This window comes from Stylophora pistillata, chromosome 4, assembly GCF_964205215.1.
Source record: "Stylophora pistillata chromosome 4, jaStyPist1.2, whole genome shotgun sequence".
NCBI classification, from domain to species: domain Eukaryota; kingdom Metazoa; phylum Cnidaria; class Anthozoa; order Scleractinia; family Pocilloporidae; genus Stylophora; species Stylophora pistillata.
The window spans coordinates 23,474,488-23,490,296 of NC_142522.1; the positions used below are offsets into that span (position 1 = coordinate 23,474,488).

A 15,809-nucleotide genomic window follows, 5' to 3' on the forward strand; every position below is an offset into this window, starting at 1 on the left:
AGTCAGGCCTATACAGGATTCGAACCACTGACCACTGCGATACTAGTGCAGCGCTCTACCAATTGAGCTAACAAGCCAACTGGGAGCAGGCCGTTAAGTTGATTCGTAATACACCCGTGATGATAAATCAGATACAATGAATATATGAAGTTCATGTATTTTGAACTGCGGTATTAGATACGTATGATGCATGATCCTCTCTCGAAGCCGACAAATTTTCAGACGCGCCGCCAACAAAATTTGTCCCGCGTAAACCGAGTTTGACTAATGGTCGTGGGTCGTGGGTCGTGGGTCGTGGGTACAAGTCGTGCGTGTGGGTGTGGGTGTGGGTGTCGTGGGTGTGGTTAATACTTAATAATAAAAATAACCATTTAAAATATTAAATATAATAATACATAAATTTTATACAACCCTGTCATTCATTAATTTAACTGTACTTTCTTCTAGTTATTTTATTTTGTTTATTCAATTTACCCTACTTTACGTCTATTTTTATCTGTTATCTCACTGTCAATGAAATTATTAGTTTCAGTTTCGAGACAGGAAGAGAGATAAATCTTGTAATTACTTTAAATTAGTTTCACAACACGATAATTCCGGATCTGTCACCAGCGCGATCGCCGACGAGTGTCCATTGGTCGGCTACTCTGGAATTTGATTTTTCCCTTTTTCTGCTTTCTAGGGTAGTTGTCAAGAGAAATCCACAGGACATTCTTTTGTTCTCTTGCGGTTTTCAAGCCTCAGACGATAAAACTTTCCCGAGGTAATTTTCTTAGGGAAAAATCGGTCACACTTGCAAATTTGAGTTTCCCTAGGGAAACTGTCAACAAGTCAAGTTTCCCTAGGACAAAACCCTGTAGTGTGACCACAGCTAATATCGCGTTTACGATCCTCCACTGTCGAGTTACCAGTCTGGCAGAGGTTAGGTGTGTGCCTTTTGAGTCAGTCGACTTGTGTACAATCACTTTTTCTTTGTGTATACAGTGTGTAATTGCCAGATTTATCTATCATTCTTTTGTCATTGATGTTGTCAGACGAGATCTCGGAATTTCTGTTCCTTGGCCCCTGACTTTAGCCGCAAATATAGAATTCACGAGCGCTGTCGCAATTTTAACGTTATAGTACTACTATATGAAATCATTTTTGGTACAATCGTACGAAGCAACTCGGGTGTCTCGTTAACACAGACCTCGAAAACGCAGAACGCAGACCGCACAGCTCGAAAAACGTGTACACAGAGTGTAATTACAAGATTCATCTCTCTTCCCTTTGTTATCAAACGAGATCTCGGAAGGCGTCGCGAAACTTTATTTATTTATTTATTTATTTATAATAACTTCATTTGCCTAAATAATAAGATAATAATAATAATAATAATACAGACAGATAACAATAGAAATAACATCGAGATGCAAAAAGGCAAAAAGGGTCAAGCCAGAGAGGAACTAAATTCTCATTGACGGCAGCCCCCAGAATAAAAGCAATATGCAATAAAAATAAAACTAAAATGTAAAGGTAAAAATTATTGAAAAAACAAGTTAATTGATAAATGGATATTGGTGCAATATTATTGATATTATTTAAAAATGTGTTCTTTCAGTTTTTTTTTAAACTTACTAGCAGAGCTAGAGCTAACTATGTCACTTGGCAAGTCATTCCAGATTTTTATATATTTATACCAAAAAGAGTTCTTGAGGATATTTGTTCGAGCATAAGGCGTCCAGATTGTGACATTGTTGGTAGATCTCGTCCGACTATTGGAGAAAGTTAAGTAATTACATAAGTCTACTCTTGAAAAACCATTAATGAATTTGAATAATTGCACTAAACTAAGAAATTCACGACGCGAGTTGAGTGTTGGCCAGCCAAGATACTTCAAACGTTCACTATAGTCGATAGAACTACCAAGGATCCACCTGGAAGCATTCCTTTGCACTCTTTCAAGCTTATCAGAAAGATATTGTTGATGTGGATTCCACACAGGACAGGCATACTCAACAATTGGCCGAACCATAGACTTGTATCCAATTGATATTGCTTCAGAGTTTTTCCCAAATGTGCGCTTTAGTAGGCCAAGTATCTTATTTGCTTTAGCAGCAACAGAGAGAACATGCGGTTTCCAAGATAAGTCAGATGATATAATGACTCCAAGATGTTTGTGTGTTTTAACCTGTTCCAGTGGGATTGAATTGATGTTGTACGAGCAAGGTGTTACAGATCTAGATCTCGTGATTTTCATACATTTGGATTTAGTTGCTTTAAGTTTCAAAAGCCACTTTTTACACCAGTCTACGATCTGAGACAAGCTTTCACACACAGGTTGATGAACAGATGATGGATGATCTGAGTTAAACAATAGAGTATCATCGGCAAACATTTCACTTGAACACGATAAGTTCTCAGGTATATCGTTGACATACAACAAGAACAACATTGGCCCAACAATACTTCCCTGAGGGACACCAGAGTAAACCATGGACCAGTCTGAGCTTTCACCTTCCAGAACAACACGTTGGAAACGATCTTGCAGGAAATCACCTAGCCACTCGAGAATCTGACCATTGATACCATATCGGCCAAGCTTAGAGATAAGATGTTTGTGTGGGACTGAGTCAAACGCTTTCTCAAAGTCCAAGAAGACGACATCTGATGTTTTGTTTTTATCTAAGGCTGATGCCCAGGAGTGAAATAGGCGAATAAGTTGGGATGTGCAGGAGAAACCAGCTCGAAAGCCATATTGATGAGGGCTTAACAAGTCATGATCTTCTAGATGAGCCATAATATGTCTTGTGACTAGCTTCTCTAGGGTCTTAACTACAAGCGATGTTAGAGAAATTGGACGATAGTTAGAAACATATTCTTTACCACCATTTTTGTAAACTGGGGTGATGTTGGCAGACTTCCAGTCACGAGGTAGTTTTCCTCTATTCAGAGACATATTGAATAACTTTGACAGTGGATCAGAAATTACAGAGGCTGCCTCCCGGAGCAAACGTGCAGACAAACCATCCGGGCCAGTGGCTTTATTCACATCAAGGGTAAGCAAAAGCTCTCCCACATTAGCACTAGAGCACATGAGATCTGGTATAACGAAGCCTGAACCATGTGAATGGGCATCCTCATCGACATCGGTAGCTGGGTCAGGGCGGGTAAACACCGACGCGAAAAATTTGCAAAATAACTCTGCTTTGTCCTTGCCAGTAGAAGCCGTGACACCACGATCCGACCATTTCATAGTGACAGGTATTGATTTGTTTTTCGTTTTGGATTTTATAAAAGACCAGAAGCGTTTAGGGTTTTTGGAATCAATTAATGAGTGAACATGTTGGTAATAACTCTTATTAAGTTCCGATTTAACTTTATTCCTTAACGATTTATATTTATTCCAATCAACTTCAAGCTGGGTAGATTTGGCTTTCTTCCAAAGGCGTTTTCTTTTGTGGAAAAGCTTGCGTATATCAGAAGTGATCCAGGGCACATTTTGTCTTGATTTTATTTTCTTCGAAGGAACGTTGTTTTCAATGGCTTTAAAGAATGCAGACTTCCAATTTAACCAAACCTCTTCCATTGTGTCATTGTCGTTCAATATAGCGTCCCATGGGATATTTGATAGTTCAAGACGAAAGTTATCCCAATTAGCATTTTTGTAGTCAAAGATTTGTTTTGGTCGTTGATATGGACGAGTGACTTTGCATGTCAACTTGAGAGAGACAACATTGTGGTCTGAAGAGCCAATTCCGTCCAAAATTTGGATGTTTTTAAGTGATTCTGGACGATTAGATATCACAAGGTCTAGGATAGCATCTTGACGCGTAGGCTCGTCGATCAATTGAGAGAAACCATAGAAGTTCACAATATTATCGCAGAAATAGTCTGATAAGACATTTGGTTGAGAAGGGCATATCAAGTCCCAATCAATATCCGGAAAATTAAAGTCACCCAAAAGAACAACATTAGTGTGATCGGATACCACTGTAACTTTTTCTAGTGACCTTTTAAGGCCTTCTAGATAGTTCATGTCACTTGAAGGAGGGCGGTAGAATACTCCTAGGAAGTACGATCCAGAATTTTTCAGTGGAATTTCGGCCCATAAGAGTTCGCAAATATCTTCTTCCAAATCAGGACGTCTTGAGCATGATATATTAGATTTAACGGCTAAAAGTACACCGCCACCCCTACTTCCACGGTCATTTCGAAGAACATTATATGAAGATGGAAGGATTTCGTTGTCGGCTATTCCCTCATGAAGCCATGTTTCGGTTATCGCAATTATGTCGGGGTTCATCAGCGCTACATGACTCTGAAGCTCCAGTCTTTTATTGACGATACTTCTTGCGTTAAAGGAAGATATTTTAAGAGTATTCTTTCCCAATGGTGGACCAGGGTTTCTTGAGTTACATTGTCTGTGAGGTCCTGGATGAGGATGAATGTCTCCACTTCTAACCACAGAAAGAGCAACCGGGTTGAAGGAAGCCGTACAGTTTGAATAGTACGCCACTCTTGACTTCTGAAACTTCTTGTGAGGTGAGGTGACAAAATGGCCGCCGATCCTTGACATATGCCTTGGCGAAATTAGATTGAAATCGACCGGGTATGAGTTGAAATGCTTGAAGAATTTATCCCCGTAATACACTTGAGCATTCTTCGAGAGCTTGAGAGAGTATAAGTTGACAGAAAACAAAGCTAACAGCGAAAAACTTAATAAAATTACGGACAGGCTCGGAACACGTCTTACCGCCATAATTGTCAGCGGACGGACTGAAACTAATTTCATTGACAGTGAGATAACAGATAAAAATAGACGTAAAGTAGGGTAAATTGAATAAACAAAATAAAATAACGAGAAGAAAGAACAGTTAAATTAATGAATGACAGGGTTGTATAAAATTTATGTATTATTATATTTAACATTTTAAATGGTTACTTTTATTATTAAGTATTAACCACACCCACGACTTTTACCCACACCCACACCCACACCCACGACCCACGACTTGTACCCACGACCCACGACCCACGACCATTAGTCAAACTCGCGTAAACCTTGGCAAAATCGACTAAATAAACAAAACCGTGATAAACTTGTCGATCATTTTTCGTAAACGCCAACACCCTTGTGGTAATTTAACTGATTTCAGTTTACCAAATGATTGCAGTGATTGTCTTTCGTTGCGAAACTCGCGAAGTTTACAATTTCAGACAAGTTAAGATGAATCCTGGTAATTGGAGTTGGAATCCATACGAAATTTAAAGGGGTCTGAAGTTTAAGAAATTTCAGACCTCGAAACTTCAGACCTCTTGAAAAAAGATTGAAATTGTAAACGCAGTCCTACATGAATGAATATTTATTTACGATAACTGACTAACCCCAAGTGTCAAGTCACGCGACAATCCTGCGTTGATAATTGGAGACAGCTTGGTAAAAGGTTTCCTGTGTTTTTATTCAAAACAAAAACGAGAACGACAAGAACAATGGCAAACTTGTTTCACTTTCTCCGGTGTAATCTCTGAAAAAAGGAAACCATGAACTCCTCGGACAGTGCAACGATCGATGTCCTACATGTTCAGTACCAGAATAAATGTTTTCTGTACACTTGTCTTCTTTAATCTTCTTTAATGGTTATACTCCCAAATCAGTGAGAACTATACTATGAACCTCTCGGAAATATCTGATAATTTAGATCCGATATTTCAAGTCGCGAGAAATCACTAACACTCACACATACAGTGTCGGTGCTGACAGAAAATTGTCGCTAGTGCGGATAGGCCTAAATATTCATTCACTGTGTTAAAACATAAATGTCAATCACTTTTCTTTTTTAACTGCGTTAAAAACATAAATCTCAATCACTTTTCAAGGGATGGATTCAAACCCCAGTTACCAGGATTCATCTTACATTGTCTGAAATTGTAAACTTCGCGAGTTTCGAAACGAAAGACAGTCACTGCAATCATTTGGTAAACTGAAATCAGTTCAATTTAATTACCACACGGGTGTTAGCTAGCGTTTACGAAAAATGATCGACAAGTTTATCACGGTTTTTTTTATTTAGTCGATTTTCCAAAGGTTTACGCGGGACAATTTTTTTTGGCGGCGCGTCTGAAAATTTGTCAGCTTCTAAGAAATGTCCAGTCGCGAGAAACCGTTCGTACTTAGACAGTGTCGGTAATGAAAGAAAATTTTTCGCTAGTGCGGATAGGCCGTTAATATTTATTCACTGCGTTAAAACATAAATCTCAATCACTTTTCTTTTTTTTAACTGCGTTGATCGTTGCAACATAAATCTCAACCACTTTTCAAGGGGTCTGAAGTTTCGAGGTCTGAGGTCTGAAGTCTCGAGACACCCTCTACTGCCGGCGGTTTGACTTTAAAGTGTGAGAATGCGCAACTCTTTTTGAATTCTTGTCTTAATAATTACGCATTTGTGGCTTTATTAGGCTAAAAGCCCATAAAGCAGCCTGAAGTTTGACTTCGAATGATCTAAAGCTCTCTCGTAACAAAATGATCTCTCGGTCAAATTTTTGGTCAAAACGAAAACATCACTGCATTTTCAAAACTTAGTCCTATAAATAACTTACTATAGCTCTCTTAATGTTAACCAACGCATGAGCAAGACAAAAAAATACCTGTTTTCATCCGGCTCTAATTTGTCGATTGGTATTGAAGGCGTTTTCTGTTTCAGGAAAGAAGAAACAAACAGCTTAGGAAACCCAGAAAATTATATGGTCCAGTTTTCAAGGTCTTGTGATCATATGCTTACATAAGTATTCCCTAGCTGGTTTCAGGCTAACTGATTTTTCCGAGAAACTAGCTACTCCGGTGTCTTAGGGAGCTATTGGGTGGTAACAGCTATTGCGTGCGAACAGCCAGAAAATGAAGAATTATTTTTGGCGCAGAGCCACTAGTAAGGGTCAGCATTCTAACCTGGTAATCCCTAGATATTTCTCCAATTTCAGGCATATCATTTAACAACAAACAGTCCCTTTAGGGAAGGTACGTTTTTTATTGCGGGGGGTGGGCCGCGGTATTTTAGAAATTTTTTGCCAAAAAAGTCGTGACCCTCCCACTATCCAGATTAATGCATGACCCTTCACAAATGCCTAAACAAAAGGATCTGACCCTCCTCCCACCTCCTCCAAGACAAAAATAACCGGAAGTGAAAATAACTGACCGGAAGTGTTTCTCACGTAACCGTGTCTGCGCACAAAGCAGTTAATTGTGTGGCGTTGCACGGTGAAAACTTGAAAATGGGCTAGGATGTGCGAGGAAAAGATAGAGGGAAACGCGCTTGTGGAGAATGCGAGGATTTCATGAGGTCAGATGGAGCAACTTGTGGCTATTGTGGCTGTTTGCCGACTCGCCATTCTAAAAAGGATGCCCGCTACTCCTCTGACTCTGTTGGTAGCATGAAAACAAGAACTTGACTCAGAAGATGAGGAATGGCTGGTGAAGTGCATTGAAGACAAAGCGACCATTTACGGTAGAAGACATGAATCTGTTCTTTACACGCATCACAGAGTTAAATGCAGAGATCTTCTAAATATTGCCAATTACTGTCGATTGAAGCTAGGGAAGAGACTTTTGAAGTCAGTTTCAAGCATTACCACTAGGGCCAGGGTAACTTATAAGAGTGAATAAAGGCTGATAGTTTCGAAACAAACTGTTTGGGGCTGCGTCGGTGGGAGTAACGAAATAATTTGGATATATCAACAAAGTTGAAGTGGTCAATTGGCCACCGTAACGATTAAAAAAGCTGACGTTTCGAGCGTTAGCCCTTCGACATTGCTACGACGAAGGGCTAACGCTCGAAACGTCAGCTTTTGTAATCGTTGCGGTGGCCAATTTACCACTTCAACTTTGTTGGTATATCCCAACTAACAAGAGGTCACGGCAAGCGAAGCGTCACCTAGGCAAAGGATTATGGTGTAGCAAGAAAACCACCTAAGACTGAAGATCGTGGAAATGAGTGCACTCACCATCAGAGAAAGCAAGTGCAGCTGGCTAAGGAAGAGTTTTTTTCAGGAGGAAATGCCAATGGGAGCCTTTGTATCAACATGGATGATAAGGCATACTTGCGTCCAGGAACATACGAGGGAGCTAAAGGAGCCCGGCAGCAAACTATTCTGCAGCCGTCAAATGAAACCAGCGCTAGATCCTTGCCAGTACATGATTTTCCCGAGGCATCAGTGTACGTTACCCCATCTGCGTTTAGGTTTATCCGCAAAGAGGCAGAAGTGGTTGAAGAAGAGGTTACACTGGTCACCAAAACGGATGACAGTATTGTGGTTGTTGAACCTAAAGCTTACGTGCCTACTCATGCATCAACTTGGGCATCTGTAACAGCATGCGTCGTAGGTGGGAGAAGCCAGGTTTCCACGAACCGGAGGAGCTGCACAGATACCGGAAATACTCAGAGGAACTTCGTGGCTTATGTGCTCGAGTGCATGACTGCACTTGCTATTACGAGGATTCAACAACAGAGATTGACATTCTGTCTGTGACTGGGGCTGACAAATGCCCTTACAGGGAATACGAACAGTTGCGCTTGCATTCTTTAGAGTACTAGCTTACAAGTGCAAGGGAACGTTGGGAAGAAAATCAGGACATTAGAGGCTCTGAGAAGGAGATTGGAGACAACATAGTCTATGTTGCTAATTGCCTCCTAGATTGTATCAGTAAGGCAGAAACGGATATGAAACATGTAACTGGTGAACAGTTGCAGAGGGTACTAAATCCCGTATTCGAACAGTGAGATGAGGTCTTGAGAAGAATCGCCTACCTCAGACTGCCACCTGTGTATCCACGCTTACTAGAGCTAACTGATGCTGGTCCAGGAGTTGAAATGGCAGATATACGAGACTTTACATGGACTTTCTGAAGAGGAAGTTAAGTCTCTTTCAACGTCAGAGCTAGACGTGCACAGCAGTAAAGTCATGGAAAAAAATGCGTGGGCTGTTGCTGAAAAAGTGTGTCTTCGAATTGACGACTCCCCAGCGCCACGGGGGTAGATTTCAGCATTTTTGGTCGACCGACCAGAAAATCAATTTTTCTACATCAACCACCAACAATCAAAAGAGTTCTGTTCCGGGGCATGGGTATTTTTCCAAGCTAGAACAATTGGAGAGCCTCCATTGTGAGAAAGGTGAGCTTTATATGGACTATAGGCGAATGTCGTGTAAAGAGAGAAGTGGCAAACTATGTAAATTTTGCGACAAGGACGAGACTACCAGCGCTCCACTTCCAACTCGACGACCATATCCCGACTATGGCAAGCTACCAAACTTCCATTGTCTCTCTTGGATTGCAACCCCCACCGATGGCGGCGAGCCGGATGACTTCCAGCCTCGAGCTCAGATTAAGCAATTGTCTGACAAAAGTGAACTAGTCAGTGTGGACAGTGAGGCTATTAGAAGGTTTTCAGACAAATACATTGTCCCCGAAAAGCTTGTAGCGTAGTATGTTGAGCACCTTGCCCAGATAAAAATGCGCAAAAAGTAGACGAAAGAGGAGACTGAAAGGGAGCGAATGGAACGGCTGAAACGGGAGTACAATGACATTGACTGGGTCGGACTGTACAACTCCGATAAGCTGTCGTCCTTGAGGGTGGACGAACTATCCTTTTACTTTTCCCATCACAAGATCACCTTTAACGGGAAGAAAGCTGAAAAAGTCGCAATGATAAAAGCGCACATTGGTAGCTTGCTGTACAATTTAATGGGGCGTCAATAACCTCTGAAGCCCCCACTCAGAAATGTACAGCAACAAGTGACCTCGTCACTTTTCGAGGTGGAAACTGACTCGCAAAGTGATGTGGTAGATCGAGTTGTCAGTTCAAGCCCGGGTGGCTCAAATAACGAATCGTCACTGGACACCAATTTTATACCAGAGCCCCGCGCGAAAATTTTACCGACATCAAAATATGGACGAAAGCGGGCATCGGTCGAGAGAGACAATTACGTTAGTTTGGACAAGATAGTTTTTTGACATAATATTTCGACATCTGTTTAAAATGATTTAGATTGATTTAGACTGGTAGCTTTGCTTCTATATATAAGTTTTAGGTTTCTATACACTTCGCGTGTTTGGTAAAAAATAATTAAAAGTCAACTAACCGACCTGGAGTAGTTTTTTCCTTGCCAAAAAAAAAAACAACTGTGACCCTCCCCCGGCTGCGTATCAAACAGGTTTGACCCTCCCCAATTTGTAAAATATTTACCAATGGCCCTCCCATCCGAAGCCCCGGCCCACCCCCTCCCCCCAATAAAAAAACGTATCTTCCCTTTGACCCCTTTGCACCCTCCCTTTGGTCTCCTTCGCAGCCTCTCTGTTTGGGATTTCATGCACTACCCAACGTTCCCGTCGAGAAAAGAACCTGCTTACAACTGATGAACTTTTCTTCTCTTTTCTAGATATACAATATAGGCTGATTACAGAGAGCCATCCTTTATTGGTGAGCCTATTGCATCAATTTCGTCTTCTTTGACCTGCACAACCAAGTACCGTTTTTCATCGCAGCCCACTGTGAAAAATATCACTAATATAAATGGCGGCGCTCAAAATATCGTTTTACCGAACCTAGTCTAAGTTCAAGTGATCTGAGCTTGATTCTTACCAGAGGCCTTTGATTCAATTTGAATCAAGAGAAACCTTCTCAGCTGGTCCTCTCTCTAAACAAGAAGGCACGGAAAACTAATTTTCTTTTCCGACTATCATTTTTGAGACGTGTTAAAAGAAGTGAATTAGAATACAACTTACCCGGCCAGATTTAAGAATCGTTTAAAGCCTCAAAAAGGATTTGATCGCATGAACTATCGACAATGACTTAGTAGAGTGCGCTTCTATAGTTCACTTACTTAGCACCCAGAGGACACCAAACGCGTGAGTAATTTAGAAATAGATTATTACACTGAAAATTACTTCTGATATACTTGGATATCTATTTATTTAATAGGTTGAGATGAAAGGAGGCCGAAATTCCTGCAATGTCGACTGACAGATAACCCGACCGATATTTTTTCTTGTAACGACGAAAGACAAAACCAGTAAGGTGATTGGTAATAAGGAATGTAGACTATCTCTTCAAGGATGTGATTATCCTTTTCAGTGAAAGGCAAACTAACCACAAGCACAGAGGGAAACTGAAGAAGAAAACTTCAGTGTTATCAACTCATGAATAACTTGTTATATCAGGGATAGTTTTGTGTAGTAAAATATTCCAAAAACCTGCGACAGTTTCCTATGGAATGGCCCCTACCGTCCGAAACGGTTTTGTTTTCAATCTTACGAAAAGTTAATTGCTTTAAACCGTATTCTTTTTAAAATGTCTTTTAAAAATATGCAATTTCTTGGCATGTTGTAAAACAGAGATGGAAAGTCATTACCGATGTAGCTAGCGGAAATGACCTTTGCGTAAGTAGTATTACCGATCATTGACACGCACGTAAAAAGAAAAAAGCTTAGCTTAATATGTCCTTATCATGGAATGAGAAAAGAAATTTCAGGAAAAGAAAAATAAATCCGCTTTTTGGTTGCTCAAAGTCCCTCACTTAGACCTTATCGGTGTCTCCAGAACCAAGGAACGAGTTCGCCGCGGATGATGTAGTTGGTGGTTGTAGTGCTTTGTTCGCACGTTTCTTTGTGCTGCATGGTGCAAAAAAGCACGAGTTGTGTTACTGTTTGAGCAATATACTTTATTGGGGCTACAGGGCGCAGAAAAGTTCATTCGTTCCCTCTTCGCTTTCTTATTTGCCATTACACTATCGTCTTCAGAACCACCAACTACGTTACTTCCCGTGTGAGATGAGCGTTTCGGCCAGTGCGAAACGGAGGTTGCAAAATCAAAGCTTCGAGGTTTGAAAAATATTACAAAAAAGTGCTTTTGATCGGTTAAAACCGTTTACCTGTGTTCATCAAGACATAAACAAGCAAACTAGGCAAAATATGTTTTTTATTTCATCGGCCTTTTAACCGCCATCAGTTCTGGCTTGATTGGCTGTGTCAAGTCCAACTGAACTGTCCGATTTCACCTGTCCAATTACTAAAACACGTAATCGGGCAGGCCAAATCGGACAGTTGAGCACCAAATAAAAAATTAAAAGGACTTTCAATTCATCAGCCAGTAAAACTCAACTACTTAGCCGGTGCTTGCCAATCAAAACAAGTGAAACATCTTCGTTGAGCGTTTGATATTTTGGACAACTGAAAAGCTAGACTTTAGAGAGTTTAACTTTGACAAAACATTTTTTCAATATAAAGTTTATATGCTCTTAAATTTTTCACTGAGTTTCTCATATATTTTATTGACACAATCAACTAATAATCGGACCTCCTGACGTACAATTCAGGAAAAGTATCCCGATCAGACCAATGATAGCCTGAGTATCACGGCTTTTGAATTAATTTTGAGCCGGTCGATGATTTGTTTCTTTGAATATTTACTCTCAAAGTTAGCCGTCATTCACAATGTAAATATTTTGCTCCTTATCTTGCTAAACAGTGCTTTTTTTCTGTATCTCTTGAAGTTTACGTTAAATCAGTGATGTTGCATAATTAAAGAAAATAATTATGTAAAACATACAAGGATGTCGAATGTTGGAGTCGCTTCGAATTTTTACAAACTTTCAAACAGTTTGGGAAGTAGCTTACAGCGAAGTAATCGTGATTTGTGGTGTTGCATTCATCCTTTCTGCTTTTTCTGTGCTTTTTTCTTTGGTAACTTGCCCATTGGATAATTTACATCCAAGCTCGAAAAAAAAAACACTCAATAACAAACAAACACCAATCTGGAGGCAATTTACTTTAGGTACTTCCGAACGGTATCTCGTAGATAATATCCGTCGAGATCGATCGATACTCGACCGATATGTCGGTAGACACTCGTCGATAGTTGGTCGATAAATCGGTTGACATGTATGTCGGCCGATACCTCCCCGACAATTCACCGAGTATCGGTGCAATTTCATTCTTCCCCACGGGTTTTCGAGCAGAAAAAAGACTGCTCATAGCCTAGCCTCACGCCGACACATTTTTCTTCATGGCATCAAAGCATTAACTGATAATGTCATTACTTAAAAGGAAAGCCATTGGACTCAATTGCTAAATTAACAGACCTGGCTCCAGTTGTTCAAAGGGTGGATAACGCTATCCAACGGATAAATCGCTATCCAGCGGATAAGTGTTACCAAAACGTACTGCGCTAACTACCGGATAGAGATTTATCCAGTGTATAGCGTTATCCACCCTTCGAACAACCAGGGCCTGATCGATACGCAGCACAAGACTGATATTCGACCGACAGTTCACCGATATCGATATAACATCAATAGTTGAGTAATATATCACCGAAAGTTGACCGATATACCACCGAGATATACCGAATACTCGATCAAGATGCGTTTACAAAATATTGACCGTCGGTGGTCGCTATATCGACTCACTATCGCCTGGAAAATTAGTATTATTTGTTACACCATTTGTTCAAGCAGTGAACCTCATTCTAAAACTTATTATCAGTATAGGAATATAAACTAGTATAAACTGTTTCGTTTGAGCCAATCTTTAGAGCGGAGGGAATTTCATTCTAATTTGGATATATCAACAAAGTTGAAATGGTAGATTGGCCATCGTAACGATTACAAAAGCTGACGTTTCGAGCGTTAGCCCTTCGTCGGAGCGAATTCACCATTATGATTAATTTTGATTGGAGAGGACAAAAATGCGGTGATCTATATCTTAAGGCGTAGCAAGCACAAAAGCAAACCATTTGAGAAGGATAACTTACCTACCACCACTATAAGGAACTCTTCACATATTGCATCCAATTTTGCAAGAACTGAAAATAAAGATGACCGCTTTCTGAAGCACGAAAGGGTGGAAAAACTGCTCCAGTTTTCAATTCAACGAGAGAAGCGTCTTGGTGATCATGTTATTTGCGCTAAAAGCCAGATGCTGTTGACCTTTTATGAGTGTCTGCTCAATCATCTTTGTCCAAGTTTATGCATATTGCAACACAGAGCACTTTGATCTTCCTTATTTTCTTGGAATTGAAGCGGAAATACGTCAGCCACGCCGGAACTAAATGAAGAAACGAATGAATGAAGTAAAATAAAGATTTTCGCCTTTAAAGATTCTCTGTTTTAAAGATTCTAGCTTTTAAAGATTCCCCGTTTAAAAAAGATTCCCCGTTTTAAAGATTCCCCATTTCTCGTTTCCCATTCCTCCGTTCTTCGTTCTCTGTTTGAAAGAGAGTCGTGCAATAAATGATAAACACGCACAAAACAATAGGAATCATCTTAGACCTGCACAAAAGAAGTTTTTTCTTCAGCTTTCTGGCGTATTTTGTATTATCATATTGAACGGTGCTAAAATTATAGAACTGATGTAAATGTTTTGTAAAAGATGAAAACCATGAAAAATGCTGTCGAGTGGCTCAGCCAGAAATCGGAAAAATTCTTTTTTCTTCACTAAGTAACGCATCAGAAAAGTAACAAACATAGCCATAAACCTTAATTACGAACTTGAGGGAAATCCACCTCCAAACTTCCATGACCCCTTATCGCCCAAAGTTGATGTTTTACCCTTGCTAAGCCTGTGGCCAGCTTGTTGAAGATATGTGACTCGTCCTGAAGCTTACGCATTTCTTAGGCCCTCTCATTTTGGGCATTGTCCAATATCTTTTTCATATCTGCAAAGGCGTCACCTTTTTCCTTTTTTAAAATTTCTTTCCATTCTTATAATGAGTAATTGACCCCCAAATTGATTTTTTAGAACCAAGAATTAGAAAACAGAATAATATGGGATACAGTAACTATAAGTAAATAAATGTACATGTTCCAACTTTTCCTCTTTGAATTATCAGTGTGGCCATGCCATGGATATCATGGAGCTAAAACTTTGACCTACCCCTCCCAAAAATATAATTACTACTGACAATTTTTCAGTTAGCAAAAGTATTCCGTTTAAAAAAAAAATTGTACCTGGTGTTTTGCTGTTCTTATACAGTTAAATTAACTACCCGCCCGTACTGTGCTTTATATGAAATCTCATAAACCTGCAGAGTATAGGTATGAGTGGGTCTATATCGTTGGGCCAAATCAATTTACAACAGAATGGTAACCCGCTAGAAAGCTTGTCTGCTCAACTGCTGGGGCCTTTTCCATGGCTTTTGTTACGCCAGACTAAGTTAGGGATATAGACAACTTTTCATACTCCTGGATCAATATAGAGCTATTGATATTCGTGGATTGAAGCTCATTGCTATATCAATGCAATTTTTAAAAGAAAAGGTAAGACTTTATTCCATCAAAACAAATTGTTTGTGTATAAATCTTTCATGGCGGGTTATGAGAATAAATGAATAGAAAAAAAAAAAAGAAATAAACTTTGCTCACGAAATGTTCAATCGTTGTATTTTTACGAAGTCCAGAAAACGGGATGTGAGAACAAACGAAACAAACACGACAACACTCGCCCTTTGGCGACCTCTTTGAGACATGGCTGGCTGAAAAGTGTTTTCCGTTTTGCAGGAATGGCACCCGAGGTAATCTTTTTTCGTGTCCAATCTACGTGGATACTCCTTTAAAAATCAGTCGTTAAAGTTATCAAAACATATGAAAAAAGACTCTGCGGTTGGAAATCTGAGCGATGCGGGCGTACGAATGCTATCCATTTTTTTTTATCCATTTCGAGTGATCTCCCAACATCCCAAGTGGTTTGTCAGCCGGTAAACCGGTAAAGTGTGATTTATTACTTTTGTAAAATACAATAAATATATCTTATTAACCAAGCGCGAGGGCCGTACTGGGAGAAT

At 40.0% G+C, this 15,809-nt stretch overlaps 1 protein-coding gene across 2 annotated transcripts in view; it reads right to left on the reverse strand.

Moving 5' to 3' along the window:
* Positions 1 to 13,854, reverse strand: part of LOC111346485 (uncharacterized) — a 77,748-nt gene extending 63,894 nt beyond the window's left edge. Inside the window, exons 1-2 of one of the 2 annotated variants that reach the window (XM_088758495.1) lie at positions 13,782 to 13,854; positions 6,628 to 6,674 (exon numbers count right to left, since the gene is read on the reverse strand). The gene's annotated coding sequence lies outside the window, so the exon portion shown is untranslated. Of the gene's footprint in view, positions 1 to 6,627; positions 6,675 to 6,761; positions 6,890 to 13,781 lie in introns of those variants that run through there. The other variant, XM_088758494.1, reaches the window with a different exon arrangement.
* Positions 13,855 to 15,809: the final 1,955 nt, after the last annotated feature.